Source organism: Mobula birostris, chromosome 4 (assembly GCF_030028105.1).
Source record: "Mobula birostris isolate sMobBir1 chromosome 4, sMobBir1.hap1, whole genome shotgun sequence".
In the NCBI taxonomy this organism is placed as follows: Eukaryota; Metazoa; Chordata; class Chondrichthyes; order Myliobatiformes; family Myliobatidae; genus Mobula; species Mobula birostris.
This window is the reverse complement of record NC_092373.1, coordinates 117,867,181-117,890,891: the sequence shown is the minus strand read 5'-3', so window position 1 is coordinate 117,890,891 and position 23,711 is coordinate 117,867,181.

Genomic DNA, 23,711 nt, shown 5'->3' with positions numbered 1-23,711 from the left:
GTTGTAATAAGTTGAATCTGATCTGTTCTAAGTGTCAGTAGGACATAACTGACCAATTCAGAACTTTTCCAGGTAGAGGTCAAAGCTGCAATAACACTGGGACTGCTTGACTAAAGACAGCTATCACTGAAGTGCAGATTTTTAGTACAAAAGTCAGGAGACTTGGTCAGGTTCAATTGTCTTTGCTGTTTCCAATGCTCTCAGCAGTTTTGTGATATCATGTGAAGTAAATCAAAGTGACTGGAGATTGATGTCTCTAATATTGGGGATCTCAGCAAGAAGCTGTGATGGATGATCAAACGTGCACTTCTGGCTGAACACGATTGTGGCTGTAAGCTTGCTTTTCGCCTTCATATGTTGCAATCTGCCACCATTAAGATTGGATATCCTTGGAGTCCCCTCCACCTGTGAGCTATTTAATTCTCCATCACCATTCATTGTCTAGGCATCACACACAAAATGCTGGTGAACGCAGCAGGCCAGGCAGCATCTCTAGGAAGAGGTACAGTCGACGTTTCGGGCCGAGACCCTTCGTCAGAACTAACTGAAAGAAGAGATAGTAAGAGATTTGAAAGTGGGAGGGGGAGGGAGAGATCCGAAATGATAGGAGAAGACAGGAGGGGGAGGGATGGAGTTAGGAGCTGGAAAGTTGATTGGCAACAGGGATACCAGGCTGGAGAAGGGAGATGATCACAGGACGGAAGGCTTAGGGAGGAAGAAAGGGGGAGGGGAGCATCAGAAGAAGATATAGTGAGAGGGACAGTGGGAGAAAAAAGAGAGAAAGAAAGGGGAAAAATTTAAAAAATAATAATAATAAATAAATGAATGAATGAATGAATAAATAAATAAATAAATAGCTAGATAGATAAATAAATAAGGGAGGGGGTAAGAAGGGGAGGAAGGGCATTAACGGGAATTAGAGAAAATGTTCATGCCATCAGGTTGGATGAAGCGAACTGAAATGCTTGAATGTATGGACATTAAAAAAGATGATTTACTGGAGTTTTTGAAAAGTATTAAGTTAGATAAGTCACTGGGACCAGACGAGGTATACCCCAGGCTACTGTGGGAAGCGAGAGAGGAGATTGTTGAACCCCTGGCAATGCTCTTTGCATCATCAATAGGTATGGGAGAAATAACAGAGGATTGGAAAGTTGCAAAAATTGTTCAAGAAAGGGAGTAGAGATAACCCAGGAAATTATAGACCAGTGAGTCTTACTTCAGTGGCGGGCTAGTTGTTGGAGGCAGGATTTATGAGCCTTTGGAGAGACATAACCTGATTAGGGATAGTCTGCATGGCTTTGTCAAGGGAAGGTCATGCCTTATGAACCTGATTAAATACTTTGAGGATGTAACAAAACACATTGATGAAGGTAGAGCAGTGAATGTAGTGTATATGGATTTCAGTAAGGCACTTGATAAGGCTTCCCACGTGAGGCTCATTCAGAAAGTAATGAGACATGAAACCCAAGGAGACCTTGTTTTGTGGATCCAGAATTGGCTTGACCACAGAGGCAAAGGGTGGTTGTAGATGGTTTGTATTTTGCATGGAGGATGGTGACCAGTGATGTTCCACAGGGATCTGTTCTGGACCCCTAATCTTTGTGATTTTAATAAATGACCTGGATGAGGAAGTAAAAGAGTGGGTTGGTAAGTTTGCTGATGATACAGACGTTGGGGGTGTTGTGGATAGTTTGGAGGGTTGTCAGAGGTTACAGCAGGACATTGATAAGATTCAGAACTGGGCTGATAAGGGGCAGATGGAGTTCAAATCAGATAAGTGTGAAGTTGTTCATTTCCGTAGGTCAAATTTGAAGACAGAATGTAATATTAATGGTAAGATTCTTGGCAGTGTGAAGGATCAGCAAGATCTTGGGGTCTATGTCCATAGGACACTCAAAGCTGCTGCACAGATTGATAGTATTGTTAAAAAGGCATATGGTATGATGGCCTTCATCAACCATGGGATTGATTTCAAGAGCCGTGATGTAATGTTACAGCTATGTAAGACCTTATTTAGACCCCACTTGGAGTACTGTGTTCAGTTCTAGTCATCTCACTACAGGAAGGATGTGGAAACCATAGAAAGAGTGCAGAGGAGATTTACCAGGATGCTGGCTAGATTGGAAAGCATGCCTTATGAGAATATTTTGAGTAAACTTGGCCTACTCTCCTTGGAGTGTCGGAGGATGAGAGGTGACCTGACGATGAGAGGCATTGATCATGTGGGTAGCCAGAGGCTTTTCCCAGGGCTGAAGTGGCTAACACGAGGGGGCATAGTTTTAAGATGCTTGGAAGTAGGCACAAGGGAGATGTCAGAGGTAAGTTTTTCACACATAGAGTGGTGGGTTTGTGGAAGGCACTGCCAACGAAGGTAGTGGGAGCAGACACAATAGGGGTCTATTAAAAGACTCTTAGGTACATGGAGCTTAGAAAAATAGAGGGCTCTGCAGTAGGGAAATTCTTGGCAGCTCTAGAGTAGATCACATGCTCAGCACAACACTGTGGCTGAAGGGCCTGTAATGTGCTGTAGTTTTCTACGTTCTATGTACAAACTCCATGTATTCTCCAAGTTCAAAGTAACTCTTATTACCAGAGCACATATATGTCACCATATACAACCCTGAGATTCATTTTCCTGTGGGCATATTCAGCATAACTAAACAGGAGCAATGGAAGATCAACCAGAGAGCAGAAGACAACAAACTGTGTAAATGCAAATATAAATAAATAGTAATAAATAATGACAATGTGAAATAACAAGATAAAGAGTCCTTAAAGTGAGAGATCATTGGTTACAGGAACATCTCAGTGGATGGGCAAGTGAGTGCAGTTACCCTCATTTGTTCAAGAACCTGATGGTTGAGTGGTAGTAACTGTTATTGAACCTGGTATGAATCCTAAGGCTCCTGTACCTTCTACCGGAAGCAAGAAAAGAGTATGGCCTGGTGGTGAGGATATCTAATAATGGACACTGCTTTCTTACGATAACATTTCATGTAGATGTGCTCAATGGTTGGGAGAGGCTTAGTCATGATGAACTGGGATGACCTTACTACCTTTTGTAGGACTTTACCCTCAAAAGTATTGGTGTTTCCATACCAGGCCAGTCAACACAATCTCCACTATATATCTACAGCAGTTTGTCAAAGTTTTTGATATCATTTTGAATCTCCACAGACTCCCTAGGAAGTAAAGGTGTGGTTGTTTGGCGTCCATCTGTCTTGAAGGATGATGAACATCATCATTACAAGCCTGGGCAGAAGGTATTTAGATCCTGAGATGCCCAGTCATCAAGATCCCCCTCTCTTGGCCTTACCAGTGTAGTCCAATGGAAAGTTTATAAAACAATACATTTGGCACCAGCTTGGCTGCAGCAGCTTCCGGAACGATGTTCAATGACGTCCAGCCACCTTAGGGGCTCCATTCTGGATCTGCTGTCTGGGTTTACTCCTGTAACCTTCGTTTCTCCTGAGGCTGCCCACAATGCACTGGGGCTATTTACCCTTAGCTAGGGATCTGGTTCACAAGCACCAGAGCATATCTACACACCAGTGGGCCTGCGTGCTATGTGTACAGGGGCCAGACCTCCTCACCGTCCTCTGGCGTTCAGCCCAAGTCCGAAAGTAGTTCAGATTCCGTGTGTTGCCAGTGAGGAGGCACTACATGAGGCTTGCTGTTGGAGAGGCTGTGTACTGGCAGGGAGAGACTTACACACTCAGCTCTCCTTTTGATAAGACTGCTAGCCAGTGGTGGAAGCCGAAAGTGAGAGCGACAAGCACCATCAACTCTATCGTCACAGCAACCAGTAGTGGTATATCAGAATCAGAATTGGGTTTATTGTCACCGGCATGTGACGTGAAATTTGTTAACTTAGCAGCAGCAGCAGTTCAATGCAATACATAATATAGAAGAACATAAATAAATAAATCACAGTATAACTATATTGAATAGATTAAAATAATGCAAAAACAGAAATAGTGTATATTATAAAAGTGAGGTAGTGTTCACAGGTTCAGTGTCCATTGCAGAGGGGAAGAAGCTGTTCCTGAATTGCTGAGTGCGTGCCTTCAGGCTTCTGTACCTCCTACTTGATGGTAACAGTGAGAAAAGGGCATGCCCTGGGTGCTGGAGGTTCTTAATAATGGACACTGCCTTTCTGAGACACCACTCCTTGAAAATGCCCTGGGTACTTTGAATATGAATATCTGTTTTCACTGTTTAGCAATCATGTTCATGTTGCGCTTTAATAAGATTAGATGTGCTAGTGCTGCTCTTGGCACTCTAAAGTCCTCGTTGAATCGGGGTTGATGTCTTGGTCTGATTACCATGGCAGATTGAGGGAAAGGTCACGTGTTACACATTGCGGTTGTCTATATTTTTGTCATTACTGATGGTCCACTTTTTTGAGCTGTTGGAACTGTTCCTTCCCATTTACCATGATTATAATAGCCTACTGTATGATGGAATGCATCCTTGGAGTAAAGCTCAGACTTTGTCTCCACAAGAGATGTGTGGCGGTCGCTCCTACCAGACAGATTCATAAGGATGAGATGAAATGTTAGTTTACTTGCTACTTGCTCTAGATAGGGATGGACAGCCATGTCATTCAGAACACAGCCAGCCTGGTCAGTGGCAATACTATCAAACCAACCCTGGTGATGGACATGGAAGTTCCCCCCCCACCTGGAGGAAATTGAGTGCCATTGTATTTTCCAGGGCTCTTCCTTGTTTTGTTCACCAGCTGAGGGAGAGTGGTAGGTGGTAATGAGGAGAAGGTTTCCTTGCTCATATCTTGCTTGATGCCAAGAGACTTTGCTGGGTCTACAGTCAATGTTACAGACACAAAACACTGGAGGCCAAGCAGCATCCAGGGAGAGAAACAAAGAGCCGAAATTTCGGGCTGAAACTCTTAGTCAGGACTGTAAAGGAAGGGGGAAGAAGCCAGAATAATAAGATGGGAAGAGGGGAAGGAGTATGAGCGGGAAGGTGAGGGGGAAGGTAGGTGGATGGGACAGGGTGGATGAAGTGAAAAACTGGGAGGTGACAGATGGAAAAGGTAAAGGGCTGAAGAAGGAATAATCTGATGGGAGAAGAGAATGGACCACGGGAGAAACGGAAGGAGGAGGGGCACCAGAGGGAGGTGAGAAGAAAAGGGGTAGGAGGAGAGCCAGAATGAGGAATAGAAAAAGAGAGGAGGAGGAGGGGAAGAAATTACCAGAAGATAGAGTTGTCACGTCTTCATGTCATCAGGTTGGAAGACCATAAGACCATAAGATATAGGAACAAAAGTAGGCCCATTGGGCCCATCTGGGTAGTTTCACTTGTGGGTGAACCTACCCAGACAGAATATGAGGTGTTGCTCCTCCAGCATGAGAGTGACCTCATTGTGCAGTAGAGGAAGTCATGGACAGACATGTTGGAATGGGCATGGGCAGTGGAATTCAAATGGCGGGTCACTGGGAAATCCTGCTTGCTACAAACGGAGAGGAAGTGCTCGACCAAGTGGTCTTCCAATCTACATTGGGTTTCACTGGTGCAGTGGAGGCACACACTGGTTATTTACTGTGTCTGGTGGTCATCTACTGTACTGTATCCTGATTAAGGGTCGATCATTTTTTTTTCTGGTCCACACTGGCAGCATCACATACGGTAAATGACCCCAGCAGACTTACGGGTGAAGTGTTGCTGAATGGTGGTGAGGGAAGAGGTGAATGGGCTGGTGTAGCACTTGTTCTAAGCTCCTAAAGTCAATGTTGATGGGTCTGTCTATCTGGAGGGGAAGCCATATCCAGGCATTGTAATGGAAGGAGACACAAGGAACTGCTGATGTTGTTATCCGGTGCATCAAACAATCTGCTGGACAAACTGACAGGCTTTCCCATGTCTCCCTCCCCTATCCAGTTCTGGTTCCATGTGTCTTTCACCTCTCCCCAAATTCTTTCCATTATCACCTCCTTTACTTATCAAAGTCCAATTCGAGCAGTGCTTTGTGTTCCTGCTTATCTCTCTCCAGCAGCTGTCTCTAACTGTCATGCTCCCCTCCCACCACCAGGCTTCACTTGGCTCTATGGGAGGGGAAGGAGGACAAGCTAAAAGGTGAGGAGGAAGGTAGGTGGGTGAGACCAGGTGGATGAAATGAGTCTTACCTCTCAGTTTCTCACTTCATCGACCCTGCCCCACCAATCTACCCTCCCCCCTCACCTTCTAGCTTGTGCTCCTCCCCCTCCCCCCACCTTCTTACTCTGACTTCATTCTCCCTCCCTTTCCAATCCTGATTAAGGGTCTATCATTTTCTTCTGGGCCCATCTTTGTAGTCCTCAATTGATCATTCACTTGGCAGTACCTCCTAACTCCACCCACTCCCTTCCCCTCCCTGTGCCAACCTGCCTGTCATCTTACACCCTTCCTCAGTCCACCAATCACCTCAGACTCCTCTTCATCACTCCCACTCTCCTCATTACACTGGTCATCTGGCTCCTCCATTCTCAGTCCCCAGGGATTCCACCTGAAATGTCAATAATTCCTTTCCTCCCACAAATGCTCATCCTGCTGAATTCATCCATCAGATTGATTGTGATGAAAGGGCTTGGCATGTTGTCCATCAGATATTATTCTACAAGGATTCCTATGTCAGACGGTTGGCTAACTAGAGTTTGGGACTCTCCCTGTCCCTGAATGATTGTGAGAAGGACATTGACAAGGTCAGTTGGGTTGGGAATGTCATTGCTGCATCTGAATTTAGCACCTATGTCAATGCCAACTGGTTTACCCAGTTCTATTCTCTATTTAAGTGCAGCTATAATGGAACCACTGAGTGGCTTGCATGGCCAATTCAATGGGAATCAATCTGTCAACAACCATATCAAGTGGTTTTGTATCACCAGATCAGTTAAGGATGGCAGAGTTCTTTCCCATAGAACTTTACTGAACTAGGAGGCACTCAAAAACTTCTATAGATGTACTGTGGAGAGCATTCTGACAGGCTCCATCACTGTCTGGCATGGAGGAGCGGGGAGCTACTGCACAGGACCGAAAGAAGCTGCAGAGGATCATAAATTTAGTCGGCTCCATCTTGGGTACTGGCCTAAAAAGTACCCAGGGCATCTTCAAGGAGCGGTGTCTCAGAAAGGCAGCGTCCATTACTAAGTACCCTTAGCACCCAGGGTATGCCCTTTTCTCACTGTTACCATCAGGTAGGAGATACAGAAGCCTGAAGGCACACACTCAGCGATTCAGGAATAGCTTCTTCCCCACTGCCATCCGATTCCTAATTGGACGTTGAACCTGTGAACACTACCTCACTTTGTTTAGTACGTATTATTTCTGTTTCTGCACAATTTTTATCACCAATAAGCATATACTGTGATTTATTTATTTATTTATGTTCTTTTATATTACGTATTACATTGAACTACTGCTGCTAAGTTAACAAATTTCACAACACATGCCGGTGATAATAAACCTGATTCTGATTCTGTTTGAAAATGATTAGCTGGCAGCGGTATGACCATTTTTTCAGGCAAGAGTTTCTTTTCAAGATACATCACAGAAACTTGCTCTTCCAGCACAACAGTCCAATTGCATCCACGTGACCAATTGATGTAGCAACCCGCACATCTTTGAAAGGGTGGACCCAGGTAGGGGAAAGGAGCTGAAGGGTCCTGCCGATGGGTCTCCGCCTGAGGCGTTGACTGTTTACTCTTTTCCAGAGAGGCTGCCTGGCCTGCTGAGTTCCTCCAGCATTTTGTGTGTGTTGCTTGGAAGGGAGCTGTTTTGGAGTTAGGAGATACTGGCGGGTGAATGATAGATAGTGGAAGACAAAGGAGAGAGATACTGTAGAAAAAAACTGAGAAGCAAGTGGAACGAGGTGGGGAACAGGGGAGAGTGAATTTTGGTTTTATGTAATTTGGGCGAAAATCAGAGCACCTGGAGGAAACCCATATAGTCATGGGGAGAACATACAGACTCTTCACAGACCATGGCAGGAAATAAACTCAGGGTCACTATCTCTGTAATATGGTTTCGCCTACGGTTACGCCACCATGCAGCCAAATTTCTGATCATTAACGGAACGTAAGTTTCACAGCTGCTGTGGTGGGGTTTGAAGTGTGGTTTGGCAGGCAAGATCACTTGGTAAATTAACTGCTGCGCAGGCACTGTACGTATGGTATTGGTCATCTTCAGAAACAACTGGTCATGCTCCGTATGAGTGAGCCTCCCCATTTTTCATGTGACTACCTCCTGCCAACTTCACCAGACAAGCTCATAGTCAGAGCTCCTGTTTCTTTTGTCCCACCTCTGTTTCCTGTTACCCTCACAGCCCAATCCCTGCCTCAGTGAAGTATTTGTGGCTGCCTTTGCTGTTGCAGTAAACATTATTGCTCACACCAAGTAGAGCGGGCAATGGAACAGCTCAACCACAGCAGAAACCATAACAGGGCAAACAGCATCAGTGGAGAGAAAAACAGAGTTAATATTAGTTCTGCCGAAGGGTTTCGGCCCGAAACGTTGACGGTATATTTTTCCATAGATGCTGCCTGGCCTGCTGAGTTCCTCCAGCACTTTGTGTGTGTCGCTTGGATTTCCAGCATCTGCAGATTTTCTCTTATTTGTGGGTTAATATTTTTAGTCAATGGAAAGCTTCACGGAACATTCTTTATTGAAGGCAGCCAAACTGAAACTCAGCAGCAGTCCAAAATATAGAACATTCCCAGTTCTTAAAGGTACTACCAGTTAGCTGGCCTTTAAGGAGTTAATAAATATTTAATTAAAATATTACATGATCATGCACTCCCTGATTAAAAATTGTCACTTCAGAATTTAGCCCCAGTATAACTCGGTCTGAGGCCAAATCTCTTCATTGCTCCTCGAGGCGCCTGCACCTGGGATCATACTTACAGAAGTTGATTCACCTCCCTCATTTGGCAAAATTTGACAGGGTCAACACCAATAGGCTGGTCCCCAATGCTTCTGCTGAAGTGGATACCTCGCCGACTTTTGGGACCCTTGTCCCAAAGGTCAGCTAACAGACCATGAAGGATCAATGGAGTTAACTGGAGCTGGATATATACCAACTCAAAATGGTGCAGCAGCTAACAGGAAATAGGTTCTTACATTGTAGGTCAAATGTTACACAACACATTTATAGCAAATTAGAATATAAATAGGTATTCCCGGTTATATTCTGTAGCAGACCACCATTTCATCTTATCTCTTGATATTGCATTCGATATGTTTTATAGCATTTTGGCTGATTATTGCTTAAAGTGTCTTATCCTGTTTTAAAAATAGTATTAATGGAACCATGTATATATGGCATGACATCTTCAGCAAAATCCTGGTGGACCTAATCAGTAGAGACGTTGCTTGTGTCTGGCAGAATCATTAGGAAAGGTAATTACCCTGGACTATAAGAAGTGTAACAGGATTTCCCACAAATCCTCCCAGGGTCAAAGGTGATATGATATACATTATAAAGCTTAATAGGATACAATACAAATGAAGACGAATTCTGTAAGAAACTATCAGCTTCACAATGGAAATAGAAAAGGTCAAAGGACCAAAATATGTTTTTGATTATTTGTTAAGAAATTGCATTAACATATGCAGAGGACACAGAAATCATTAAATACAAGCTTGTCCTCAATAATTGATACGATCTCCTGAAGAATGAAGTGCATTAGAAGAGTTGGATTTTCTAATATCAGGGATGTGAATCAACATTGACAGCTGGACATGATCAGTATTAACTTGAGTTTTGTCACAGTTAACAAACCAAATTGATGCAGATTAAAACACTTTTTCTTGTCAGGAGCGGCGCTCACTTGTCAAAAAGAATACTGAAGGGTGACTGTCTAGAGACATCCCTTTTCTAATCAATCGACAATCAGTCATGGAAAGTGCTTATTCTGCTCTTAGCTCAGCTTCTTCATTATTCTTTTGCACATTGACCTCAAGAGAAAAACATCTCCGTTTTTTTTTGCCCCTCCTCTAGCTTTGACTGAAGTGAATGGGTTCCTTCCAAGAAAAACACACACAATTTAAATTTAGCAATTAGTGAAAATTGCAGAGTCCAGCCACTTCACAGTACATTGCTTCTTGCAAAAATCTCTCTGTCAATTTGAAAGCATGAAGAAAAGTGCAGAAGTGCACAAGGGGGCATTTGAAGGAGAGGAGAAAGAGCTTGTTTGTGAGTATTTGTGCTGAGGTGACTTCCCGGGATGAAGGTGTAACCAGCAGTTTCCTGCTTCTATTACAGAATGTTAGTACAGAATAATTACTTGCTTGGCAAAATGACAAGACATTGACCCCATAGACTTATTGAATTCTCATCGCCTGCCTTCAGGCCGTGTCTCAGGTTATTCAATTTTGCCTGAGGAGGACAATCTATTATGGGAGATAAGTCGAAAAGGCATCGCAACTGATTGCCCACCAAAACCATTATCACAGCACAGGGAGGCCAATATCAGTAACTGGGCGGACATACAATCCAGCTCGGATTGCAGAGGGACCACAGACAATTCATATCACTGAAAGCAATATGACACAAAGGCAGGCAGCGTGGGGAGTTGTAAGCTCCCAGCAAGTATTAGCAAGTTGGAAGCAGACTCCTGTATCATTTCTGTGCCCCTTTCTCATCCCACCAGCAACTTGTCCTGAAACAGCCCCTTTCTCACAAACACTTCACCCATAATCAAACAGCTAATTGCATGCAAACTGTGTTGGAATAAAAATAAGAATGTAATAGCCTTGAAGGAAATCTGTTTAATTCATGCTTTGCAGGTTCTGTCTGCAACATTAATTAGTGGCTGCCAGTGACCATTGAAGTGTTAAATTTGCCAAGATTGTTTGAAGAAAATCTCCCAGTCTATTGAATTTGAAACAGTTCCAAAATCTTTTCCCCTGCAGCAGACATCTCAAAGGCAATCTGAGGAAAATATTTTGCCTGGAGGGGTTACTTTCCTTTCAAGACCTATTCTGTGCTTTGCAAACATATCAAGGAAAGTGAAACAGTGAGACAGAGAGAAAAAAAATCAAAGAAATCAAATGAATACATGTACGAAGTTTGTGAGACAGACTAAGAAATTCTCACAGCTATGACAGGATGATAATTTGGATTATTACATTTACACTTCTAATAAATTACTGATCGTTCAGTGCTATTTGACATTTGTTCATCTGAATTATCTAATTTTTGCTATTAGGAAAAGGAAACAAAGTATTCTGAAATTGAGATCAGTGAGCATTATAAAAAAAAGAAGGGGGAAAAAAAAAGGAATGCACATAAAAGTGTAACTTTTTCTCCAGTTAGTGTTTGGATATGTTCAGCTGTATGAGTAAATTGCAAATTTTCAGCAGACTTTTTCAGCTTTCTCTCAAATGAACAATATTCTCTTTAGTTGATGAACTCATTAAAAAAACATACTGTATGTTCATCAGGGCATTGTTTAAGAAGTAAATATAATATCCCTGATATTCTATGGATTTATTGAGTCCTTAATGAGCCCAAAACAACAGCAGATCTCTATTTAAATACAGTGGATTCCTGTAAATTGGGATGTTGGGACCAGTACATTTTGGCCCAATCAGCTGGCTGCCCCAATTAGCAGAAGTTTCATGGAAATTGTTACAAAGGTATAAAAAAGACTACAATTTGACTGAGTAACAAATTATGTACAGTATTTAAATGAAATATAGAATAAAATAGAGCACTATCAATACTACTATAATACTAGAAAACTGTGTATTTGTTCTTAATATTTATAAACAGATATATGTATATATTATATACAGTATATCTACTGTAACTCACAGCTTCTATTATTATGTATTGCAATGCACTGCTGCCGCATAACAACAAATTTCATAACTTATGCTGGTGATATTAAATCTGATTCTGATCTGGAAATGAACAGAATCAGTGCAGATAATGGACTGCCTTCATATATTGCTTTTGATGAATGCACCCTCCAAATCTTCATTTCATTGGAACATCCAAGCTGCTCTCAATACCTTCAACTTCTTCATAGTTCCTAACTGTTGAAGTAGTGTAATTGTTTCATTTTCACTGCCAGCCATTTCTGGCATCTCCACGTCCGAATGCTTGAAACTGCAGTGAGCAAAACAGTTCTGAATTGTCTTACTGCTTATTTCTCACCAACCATCAGTGATAAATTTCACGTTTTGAACACAAGCACGGGCAACTGACAATCTTTAAAAACTGTTTGCTTTAAGCACTGTGTTGTGTCTAACAGCCACACAAGTGTACATGCCTGACTTCAGTTAGAAACTGTTTAGCAACAGTTTCCTGCCCCAATTAAGTGGTATAGTCTCCAAAATAAACAAAGGGAATCTCAACTATTTTCTTGATTCTGTTTTGTTCTTCAAGAGTTGTCCCAAGTAAGCACCTGCCCCGATCAATCGATGGTCCAATTAACTGGAATTCACTGTATTTGGGCATCATGTTAATAACTTGTCTTTTTTTCAACTTTCTGAAAAAGGCAGACGATTAATTATTCTCACTGGCTGTATTCTGCAGCTTTCTTCATATTCACAAGACTGCAGACATTTGATCGAAAGAGAAATGTTTTCTCTTCTCAAACTAATATATTAGTTGTAAACAAGATGTACAGTGCACAAGCTTTTCAGATATTGGGACCTCAACAAATGACTGACCTTTTTTTCCAAAAAAATTAGCACATATAACAAATTCAGCTTGAGAATATGTGGTGATATTCTGTAATGAAAAACGTAAATGGATCTTGACTTCATTATTCAGCCACAAAGACATTGCACATAGTCCAAAAAATTTAAAGTTTGGAAAATATGCTGATATGGCTGTACTAGGCTACATATCTCAATTACCAAATTCTCCCATCTGAGTATCAGCAGTTGAAAACGTTCAGCAAAAAATACAAACCAACTTTTGATGCAAAACTTAAGGCTGAGCTATTTTTTCATCGATACAATAGGTGGCAGCCTCACAATTTCAGTGATTTGATCTCGGATCAAGTTCAATGTGCTCAGGTCAGCACAAGTCAAATTAGTCTGAAGATCCCAACCGCTCCCAACTCAGTCAAGCCGATCAACAATGTTCCTTTTCTTCACCTAACTCTACTAACACAAATTAGTTGGATTTGCACGAATTTTATTGCTATCTGGATTTAATCACTCTCTTGCAATGCTGTCAGATATCTCTGCTTTCAGCTTCTGTATAAATTCATACCAATACAACTGAAATGTTTGGACATACAAAGAAACAATTTTGGTAGCACTCCTAAAGTTTAGTGTTCTTGGTTTTCTTGCAGAATTCTTAAAGCATGCATTTCTTGCTGCTAAATGATTAGTCTTTGCCTCCTTGACCCCTGAAATGCGCAAGACAATTCTTACTGCATGTATACTCTTTCTACATGAGGAATGTGCTTGTCTTACTTTCTACCTCCTCACGCACAGCTAAAAATTAGTAGTTTATAATGTCAAAGCACAATTAAAAATTTACACCTTTCCACACAGCAAGTTTTAAGGTTTTTTGTTGTCTGATTTCTGTTTACCTATTTTTTCATTGAGAAATATATTGTATTTCATTAAGGAAATGTACATTAATTAAGGATACAAAATAGTGAAGTCAAACTAAATGATCATAATGATTCATAAAAATATACTAGTAGGATATTCAATGTTTCAATAAATGAGTAAAGGAACTTTAAGTTACCCAAATGAGTTAGCATCACTAAATTAACAGAGGAATTAAATTAATAGAGGAATTTTATTCAAATTTTTTGGCCTGCTACATTGCCTGATCTGCTTTCACTCCAATTAAGATGTAGAGAAGAGAAAAGCTAGAAATGCACAGTTCGGAAGTCTTCTTGGAGTTTGATCATTGAAAATTACACTGAATTATAAAGTTCCTCAGCTGATGTTAACTATCTCCAAGCTATGCATAGGTTTAGTTGTCAGCTCTCGTACCCCACCAGTCTTCCCCTGCCCCTGCAATACGTGCGCACGTGCGCGCATACACACACACACATACACACACACACACACACACACACACACACACACACACGCACGCACACGCACACACACACACACACACACACACACACACACACGCACACACACACACACACACACACACACACACACACACACACACACACACATGCGCACACACACGCGCACACACACCCCTGTCCCAGTGATTCCGCCAATCAGTCATGCTGCAAATGACAACAGGAAGACCATACCTACTATCTAGGTGATTGTGATGATCTCAGCAGTGTAATCAAAGGATCAGCCCTGCATAAATTCATGCACAACTGATGTACCACTCACATACAACTGCTGCCCATCCTGAGCACTTCAACTGTCTTTTTAAAGGGGTGGGGCAAGAATGTGATGGAAGCTTTGCCTTTCAGGTGCCAATATCAGAAACACGTCTAAGGTGACTGGTGTTTTTAGTTGTACAAGTTCAAACATCTGGTTCCCTATTCAGCATAGCAATCACATCAAAAACTGTGACACACACTGGATTGTTAAAATGGCCCGAGGGCAATCAATTTCATACTAGGCCATACGCTCTTATTGAGGCAATGGAAAGATATCATAGTATACAAATGCAAAACATTCTCTGCCATTGTGTAAATGTCACACTTCTAATCCCAGGTTTTGCCTCAGGTGCTTCTTGTTTTTGGTGCACTGAAAAACCTTCATGTTCAACAAATCAAACAAAAATTCACCATCAATGTCGATCAACACCCAGATATATATCAATATTATAAACAGCTATTTTACCAGCATTTATAGAACATCTCCTCATTTTACCCTTTGTTTTTATATGATAAATTAGAAATTTCTCATGGCATGAGCCTTAACAGCATTGATGTAGAGAGGGATCTTGGGGTCCAGGTCCATAACTCAGTGAAAGTGGCTACGCAAGTCGATGGGATGGCAAAGAGTGCTTATGGCTTGTCTTTATCAGTCAAGGATTCAGTTCACGAGTCAGGAAGTTATGTTGCAGCTTAATGAAACTCTAGTTAGGCTGTGTCTGGAGCATTGCATTCAGTTCTGGTCACCTCATTATAGAAAATAGAATGGAGAAGGTGCAGAAGAGATTCACCAGAGTGCTGTCTGAATCAGAGAGTATGCGATTGAAGGAGAGGTTATACAAAGTAAATTTGTTTTTTTCTGGAGCAGGTGAGCTGAGGGTAGACATGATAGATGTTTATAAAATTTTGAGGCATAGAGCACACAGCCAATATATTTTACCCAAGTTTAAGATGTGTAATATTAGAGGGCAGGTATTTAAGGTGACAGGGAAAGTTCAAAGATTATGTGCTGGGAAGTTTTATTGTTTTCATACACGATGTGATAGGTGCCTGGAATGTGCTGCCAGAGGTGGTGATAGAGGCAGATAATATAGAGGCATCTCAGAGACTCCTAGATAGGCACAGAAGAGAATGACGAACCATGATCTATCTGCAAGAAGATGTGATTAGGTGATATAAAGCTTCTTTAATTCAGCACCACACCATGACCAAAAGGCCTATCCCAATCACATTCCAGTCCTGCCTCATCCCTTCCTAATGCTAAATTTCCAACTGAAAATGAGTTGTATATAAACACCATTGAACGCAAAGCAAACCACACAATTCTAATGGAAATACAAAGTGAGGTTAAGTATTGTGTCAGTTTTCATTACACAACTACAGGGACAAACTCAGATTTGCATTGTGTAGGTTTAATTCTCTTTAACTGTTAATTTGATATTTGTCTAAGAGAAGAAAATTGTGAGAGAATTGAAGAAGTTGAAAATTAAAAGCAATACTTTTTTAAAATGCAAACATATTCAACCAAAGCAACTTTGCTTCTCTAAGCTCAGAAAGTACATTTACATGCTTAAAGGACTCTCATTTATTTGCCATAGGTATTTTTATCTGCATAATTGCATTTTCATAGAAAATAAAAATAATGTGCTGTGCTTTTAGCTCAAACTACATTTGTAAAATTGGCAATCAATAATACAAAAGCAAGTAGAGGAATAAATTAACTTATTGCAACATTAAGTTTTAAACTATTTGCACATTATGACCAACTGCACATAAAAATAGTGTAAAGATTCCTCTGCGAGAACTTCACCACCTCAGCTACACCTCCTTGTTTTCAATAATTTGCAGACTTACATTTCAGTGCCAGCAATATAGAATTGATGATAGATTTCCTCCTTTCGTATTCTTTATATCTATAAGATGACAAAATGAAATTTTTACTTAATTAGGGTTTCAGATGTGCTGAAATGTTGTGAGAAGCCTTTGATGATTTTTCCAAAAGCCCAATTTAATCAGTTCACTATGTTATCCGCATTAAAGCGAATGATTATCCTACGAGTTGCTTAGTTGGTAACACTTAAGGTCAGAAAGCTCCTGGCTCCCGTTCCATGCCGGAAAGTTGAGAAACAATAATTTAGGCTCCTAGTTCCGTGTATTACAGAGCGAGTGCTTCACTTTCAAAGGTATTGTCTGTTGTTGAAATGGTATCTCAAGGCTTTCACTGCTTTAACTAGTGGATTTAGAATTCCCATTTTAGTATTTTGAAGTTTAATAGGTGAGTTATATTTGGTGCCCTGGCTACTATTTGATCTTCATGCAATAATGCGAAAGCAAGTTATTTTGTTTTTATCAGACTTTTGTTAATCAGAAACTGCGATAGTAGACTGATTGCCACATTTACTTCAGAAAATCAGTGCTGCATTTGCTATCGTGCTTCAGGACACCTTAGGGGTGATACGAGAAGTGCTCTAGAAATGGAAGTTCTCTCAAAAATATAAATTGTAGCCATTATCCACTCTAGGATAGAAATCAATCCTGTCCTTTATTTAATATGTTCATTCTACAAAGCTGGTCAGTCCTTTTGCTTAGTTTTGTATAAAGTATGTACAGTGATAAAGTATGGATGACTTAACATCTTTTCTCCACTGCAAAGAGGTCAATCACATGTATTCATCTATATAGAGGAGTTATTGTATTAAGCAACATACATAAATCTGGGTGATAAGCCAGATAAAGCTTAAAAATCTTATCCTGCTCATTATTGTTTCCATTTTCTACATTGAATGAAGACTATGCAATATATTCAATTTATGATAAATTAAATTCAAAAGGTTTTCACCTGTTCTTTTGGTTTACTATTATTTTAGCTTCCTCTGTTTAAAGCCAGTGATAACTTTTACTTGATTTTGCAGTACCTTGTGTAGTCTGTGGAGAATATTGTGTTTCATATATTGAAACCCGACCCAAACAAATCTTTTGACTCGTACGGTGTCCTCCCCAGAGTTTTGAAGAAATGTGCCTACAGCTATTATCGCATCTATCGACTCACTAGGATTTAACTGGACCAGCCGCTGGTCCCAGATGATTAGAAAATGACCTGCGTGGTGGCAAAGTTCAAGAAGGGTGAAAGCACTGAGACTGAGATTAGGGACCTGTCAGTCCCACTGATATGATAAAAGTGCAAAATGATATGTGACACGCAACTCAATGACTTTGATCAGTGAAAATGTTTACGAAATAAATTACATGTTCAGTAATTACACTTGCCATTGACAATACGTCTGGCTTTAAAGGTAATGAATAAATTGGAGCTACTTAATAATCTTACTTAGTAATGGATTTTTCACCATAACCGTCAGTACAGAAATACGGTTTTCATCTAAATACTTCTATTCACAGCGGTGTAAAATAGTCAGTTGTAAAACTCAAATAAATCCCATAAAGAGATACAGTACCTGGCTTTAGTCAGTCATAGAACTCAAAATATATTCAATAAAGTATCCAGCTTTAGAAGAGCAAAAAACTGTCAAAGACTAATTGCAGTATTTTTATGAGTCGCTGCTCATGATGCAAAGGCTAATAGTTATGATAACAGTCTGCAAAATGTAAAACTGAGCAACAATTGCAATGAAATATGACAACAGGGTGAGAATAAAACTTCACAAATAATAGTTTGATTATGTGAAAAGATTTTGGTCATTCATACATGTGCCTGACACCTTATTTATTGAGATACAGTGTGCAATAGACCCTCCTGGCCCTTCAAGCTGCACCACCCAGAAATCTTCTGATTTATTCCTGGCCTAATCACGGGACAATGTACAATAACCCATTTACCTACTAACCAGTGCATCTTTGGACTGTGGGAGGAAACCAGATCAGCCTGAGGAAACCCACGTGGTCACGGGCAGTAGTAGGAATTGAGCCCTGATTGCTGCTATGGTAAAGCGCTGGGCTAATCACTATGCTACCATGCCGTTCCTATCTGAAAGCATAATCTGTACATGTACTGTGTGTAATTTTGCTCCCTATGGCAACTGCTGGGAAATAGTGCTTCAATCAAAGTAAATTCTTGAGAGCGCGGGAGGCTTTTGTTTGTGGAGAATGCTGTGGTCATTCTTTACAAGTCAAATGGAACCACACATTTCTTTTTATCTTTTTTCTTCATGCATTTTTTGATCATCAGAACTGCACAATAAAATACACATCCATGTATCATGGACAAATAAGAAAGGACACCACATACTTTTGGTCTAGCCACACAAAGTCTGCATTTAATGGTTCCCAAAAATATTCATTGCACATTCATTGTTAACATATTCCATATTTTTAAAAAATCTGTTATTCTTTTAAGTATCAAAGTTGATTACTACACCAATGCCACTTCTCCGAGCTATGAAAAGTACTTTTTCTGTGATGTACCTAATTCTTCAAGACACATCTCAAGATCATTTGAAAGCATCAGCTGGATAGCAGGACGTTAGATGGCCACCACTTGGTTTCAGCTCTACAACAGGATGAAGAAGAGCTCCAGAGATTCTGAAGTTTCCCAAATGGGAAAAGCAAGGGAACGGCACTCTGGAAAACATTGTCCAAAATCTTACGGCTCCTCCTTTTCCCTCTGTGGTCTTCTCCATTCTGATAGCTGCGCCAATTAATTCAGACATCTTACTGGGCTTCTAGAAAGCAAATTCATCTTCGATGCTCTCTGTGTAGCAGAAAATGAATGCACTTTCTTCCCCTTACTCGTTGTTTGTCATTCCTAAGGCGAGCCCTGCAGTAAGAATCATTTTATATTTTTTGGGCCTGAAAGTACAGAATGATTCCTTACTGTCACAAAATCACCTGAGGTTGCTTCTGCTGTGACATCATCCATTTACTGCCTCCTCCAGTCAAATGAGCCTACTCTGGCTGGTTTGTATCTGTTGATGCTATGAAGATCCATTGTGACCCACTCTCACAGTGCTGGACAGTGCTCTTCTCCAGAGAGGCTGGACCTGCTGCTTCATGCTCCTAACTGGACATCTCAAATCTGCTTGGGAGGGAAAATTGGAACCTCTGCTATGTCTTCCTTCCTGCTTCTAGGTAAACTTGCAAAACAAGCTCAGAAGCAGAAAAGAAACGCTAACAGTTTCAAAGAAGAGCCCATTAGGTAAACTAAAATGGACTCTTTTTAAAATGGACTATTTTTAAAGCCCATTAGATAAACTAAAACGGACTATTTTTTAAACAACTTGAAACAGTAAAACAGGAACAAGTCCTTCGACCCACGATGTCTATGCCAAACATGATGCCAAATTAAAGTACACACACAAAATGCTTGGGGAACTCAGCAGGTCAGGCAGCATCTATGGAAATGAATAAACAGTCAATGTTCCGGGGTCAAGATCCTTCATCAAGGCTGGAGAGGAAGAGGAAGACACCAGAATAAGAAGGGGTATTGGGAAGGAAAACTCGAGAGGGATAGATGAAGCTAGGTTGGTGAGGAGGAGGTGATGAAGAAACAAGCTGGCGTGGGGGAGGTGTGATAGTTGGAAATGGCAAAGGGCTAGAGAAGAAAGAATGCGATTGGCAAGAAGATTGGACCATGGGAGAAAGGGGAGGAGGAGGGGCACCAGGGGTAAGTGATAGGCAGGTGAGGAGAACAGGTAAGAGACCAAAGTTGACAATGAAAGAAGAGGGAAGAGGGAGGGGAAAAATTACCCCCAGTTAGAGAAATTGATATTCATGCCATTAGGTTTGAGGCTTCCTGTATGGAATATGAGGCTTTGCTCCCCGAACCTGAGAGTGGCCTCAACATGACAGAAGAGGAGAATATGGACAAGTCTGGACAAGTAGTTACATTTTGTTTTATTTTCTCCTGGTATTCTATTTCACGAAAACTTCCAGAGGAGTTTTAAGAGTGGTGCCTGTTCTGGGCCAACTGGATAGCTCCATTCTGTCCAGTCAGGGCCTTACACCTGTAGCTCAGCTCACCAAATGAGAACAGCCTCCAGTAGTCAGTTGGAATAAGTTCAGATGGGCAATAATATGTGCCAGAGCACAGGAATTAGGTCCAAGTCAATAATTGACTACATACTAGTCCATTCACAGTGTATGATAGAAGGTGTTATTTAATGTTTCATCTACTTCATTGAAAAATATTGGGGATGTTGGGAAAAGCTTTGAGAAACACATGTATTTTTTTGACATTCAGAAATATATAACCAACCTAAAATTTGAGATACACAACATAAAAAGTTTAAAATTAAAAATAAATGAAATGAAAAGTTATTGAAACTAAAAACACATAAGGCCACTTATAAATAATTGCAAACATTAAATGAATACCTAATAATTGTAAATTTATTTATAAATAAATGTCTAACTGTTCGAGGACATTTACTACCCCTCAATCATCAGGCTTTTGAACAAAACGGGATAACTACACTCATTTAAGGACTCTGTTATATTGTTATTTGATGCTCATTATTTATCGCTATTTATTTATATCCGCATTTGCACAGTTTGTTTACAGTTAACATTTCCTGATGTTTACAGCTTACAGTTACTGTTCTATAGATTTGTTAAGTATACATCCATAAAAAGAATTTCAGGGTCATATGTGGTGACACGTATGTACTCTGACAATAAATTTTTCCTTTGACTTTGAACTTTATAATTCTCTCTACTTACAGATGTAATTCAAGGCAATAGAATGCAAGATGTAATCCCCAGTATAACCAACCACTCAGAAATCTCATAAAAATTCAGCTCTGCCATGAAACTTCAATGCATGTCCAGAAAGAGAGCAAAGCTAGAGTATGGACCTCAGAGTTCACCCAGTAAGTAGGGGACGTCTGCATTCACTTAGTTTGAGAATTTCCAACAGTTTGATGAAGAACTAGTCATTTTTCCCAACCAAGTTGTTCTGAAAGGTATGAATACAATTACGTGTTCCAATTTGTGCCTATGACTCTCCTCCACTTAGAGTTGTGCAAGGGGACATGATTAAACTTCAGAGTTCATGGCAGCAATCTATAAAGAATAGAAAAGGGAAAAAACAAGAAATACCAGTAGCCAAAAATGCTATTTGGAAGATGACACTATATTTTGCAATCACTAATTTACAGTGTACCTTTATTTATTGTTATAAACATTTATCTAGCTGTAGTTGTCAAGATAGATTAGAGTCCAATCTTCTGTCCTAATGGATTTGCAGAACATTATTTGGAGACATTTAACTGATTCAGAAGTTTTCCTTTCCCTGTTTTCATGTTTGATTCATAATGTCAATGTATTTCCAGCTATTCCTTATTATTTGGATTTGCAGTTACTTTATTTATTTATTTATTATTGAGACACAGAACATAATAGGCCCTCTGGGCCTTCGAGCCACACCACCCAGCAATCCCCCGATTTAATCCTGGCCAAATCACAGGACAATTTGCAATGACCAATTAATCTACTAACTGTTACATCTTTGGACTGTGGGTGTAAATTGGAGCACCCAGAGAAAACCCACATGGTCACGGGAAAACCATACAAACTCCTTTCAGGCAGCGGTGGAACCTGGGTTGCTCGTATTGTAAAGCGTTGTACTAACCACTGTACTTTATTCTCTTGTTCCTGACCTTTTCAGCTGACATTTGCCAATGAACATATGTCACTGAAGGATCTACAAAGAATCATTTTTCAGAATAATAACTTAGAGCAAATTTTTCTATAAGTGTTATACAAGTGAAATTTATTCACACAAATTTCTGGGTGACCTTCAGGGGCACAGCTTTCCCAGCAATCCCACTAGTAAATAGTTTCAGCATGGACTAGATGGGCCGAAGGTTCTGTTTCTGTGCTGTAATTTTCTATGTCTCTATGACTCTAGGCCTCTATGACCATTATTTGAACTCACTAGATGTTCATTCAAAAAAGTACTGGAAGGGAAAGATCATACCAGCTCCAGAGCCTGCTCTACCATTCAATAAGAGCATGGCAGATCACCTACTTCAACTCTCTTTTCCTGTCTTATTCCCATCATGAACCACTTCTGTCTCCATAAACTATATAGAATGTTATGAAATATTTCAATATGAACAATTATCATCTGGTGATGTGCCTTTATCTACATTGCCCAAAAGATCCATCATTCCTACTACATTGTTTAGCAAGGTGGACAGCCAAAGATTGGGTTTGGCCCATGTAGTGGTGATATGTTCATTATTTATGTTAGTAAAATCTGGATGGACTACATAAGACCGAATGTGTATCAAGCTTTAAAGTTTGCCGTGTCATCACATAACCACCTCTGTGAGATTCCCCAAGTCAAACATCAGGTGAAAGAAAAAAAAAGTGTGTGCCATTTCAATTCCTCTTCCCACTCCTACATCAACCTGTCCATCTTTAGCCTTTTCTCCTGCCAAGATAAGTCCCAGTGGAAATGGAACTTGACTGGAACTCCCAATTCCCTTTGCACCTTCAACTTCTAAACTCTTTCCCTACTTCTTCACATTTATCCTTCCTACCAAAATGCATAATTGCCAAATCTTTACCCAGTTTCCCAACCTGTCCAAGTCCTTCTGCAGACACCCTGATCCGGCCTACCACCTATATCTCCACCCATCTTGGTACTGTCGGAAAACTCGACCATAATGCCATCAGTTACTTCTTCCAGATCATTAAAGTTGTTGTCCTAACATTGACCCCTGCACAGCTCCACTAGTCATAAGAAGCCATCCGGAAAATGTTCCCTTTATCCCCACTCTTGCCAGTCAGCCAGTCCTCTATACATGCTAGAACTTTGCTTCGAGCAGCATGCGGTCTGGTTTAAAAGAGTCATGTGTGACAGCTTGTCAAAGGTATTCTGACAATTCAAGTAAATAACATCAACCAAGTTCATTCCCAACGCTCTCTTCTCCTCTTTATACTCCACTCTCAGTCCTGATGCAGGATATTGATCTGAAGTGTCAATTCTTTTCCTGTTTGACCTACCGAAATCCTCCTCAGATTGTTCTTTGCTTAAAGAAAAAAAATTATTAAAAGTTCTCTCTCTTGATTTTTAGAGGCTCCTCTTAAACCAAAAGAAAATCAAAAATTTCTCACAAAGGTAATTCCTGAATGTATTGTAAGATTTAACTCTTCGGTGAGCAACAGTTACCAAGAGCTTCCCAGAGCTTCTATGGAAAAGAGTGCAACTCTACAACAATGTGTTGCCATTGCCATCATGTCAAAATGATGGACATACAGTACAACAAACTAAACTGAATAATCTAAGTGCATTATAGGCACAATTTGAAGTAATTTTTCTCATCAAAAAATACGTCATAAATTTGCCTTCCTTGTCCTTCCGGACTGCCTTTGATGTGGTTATCCCTACCACTTTCTCCCAATATCTCTCCATCTTTG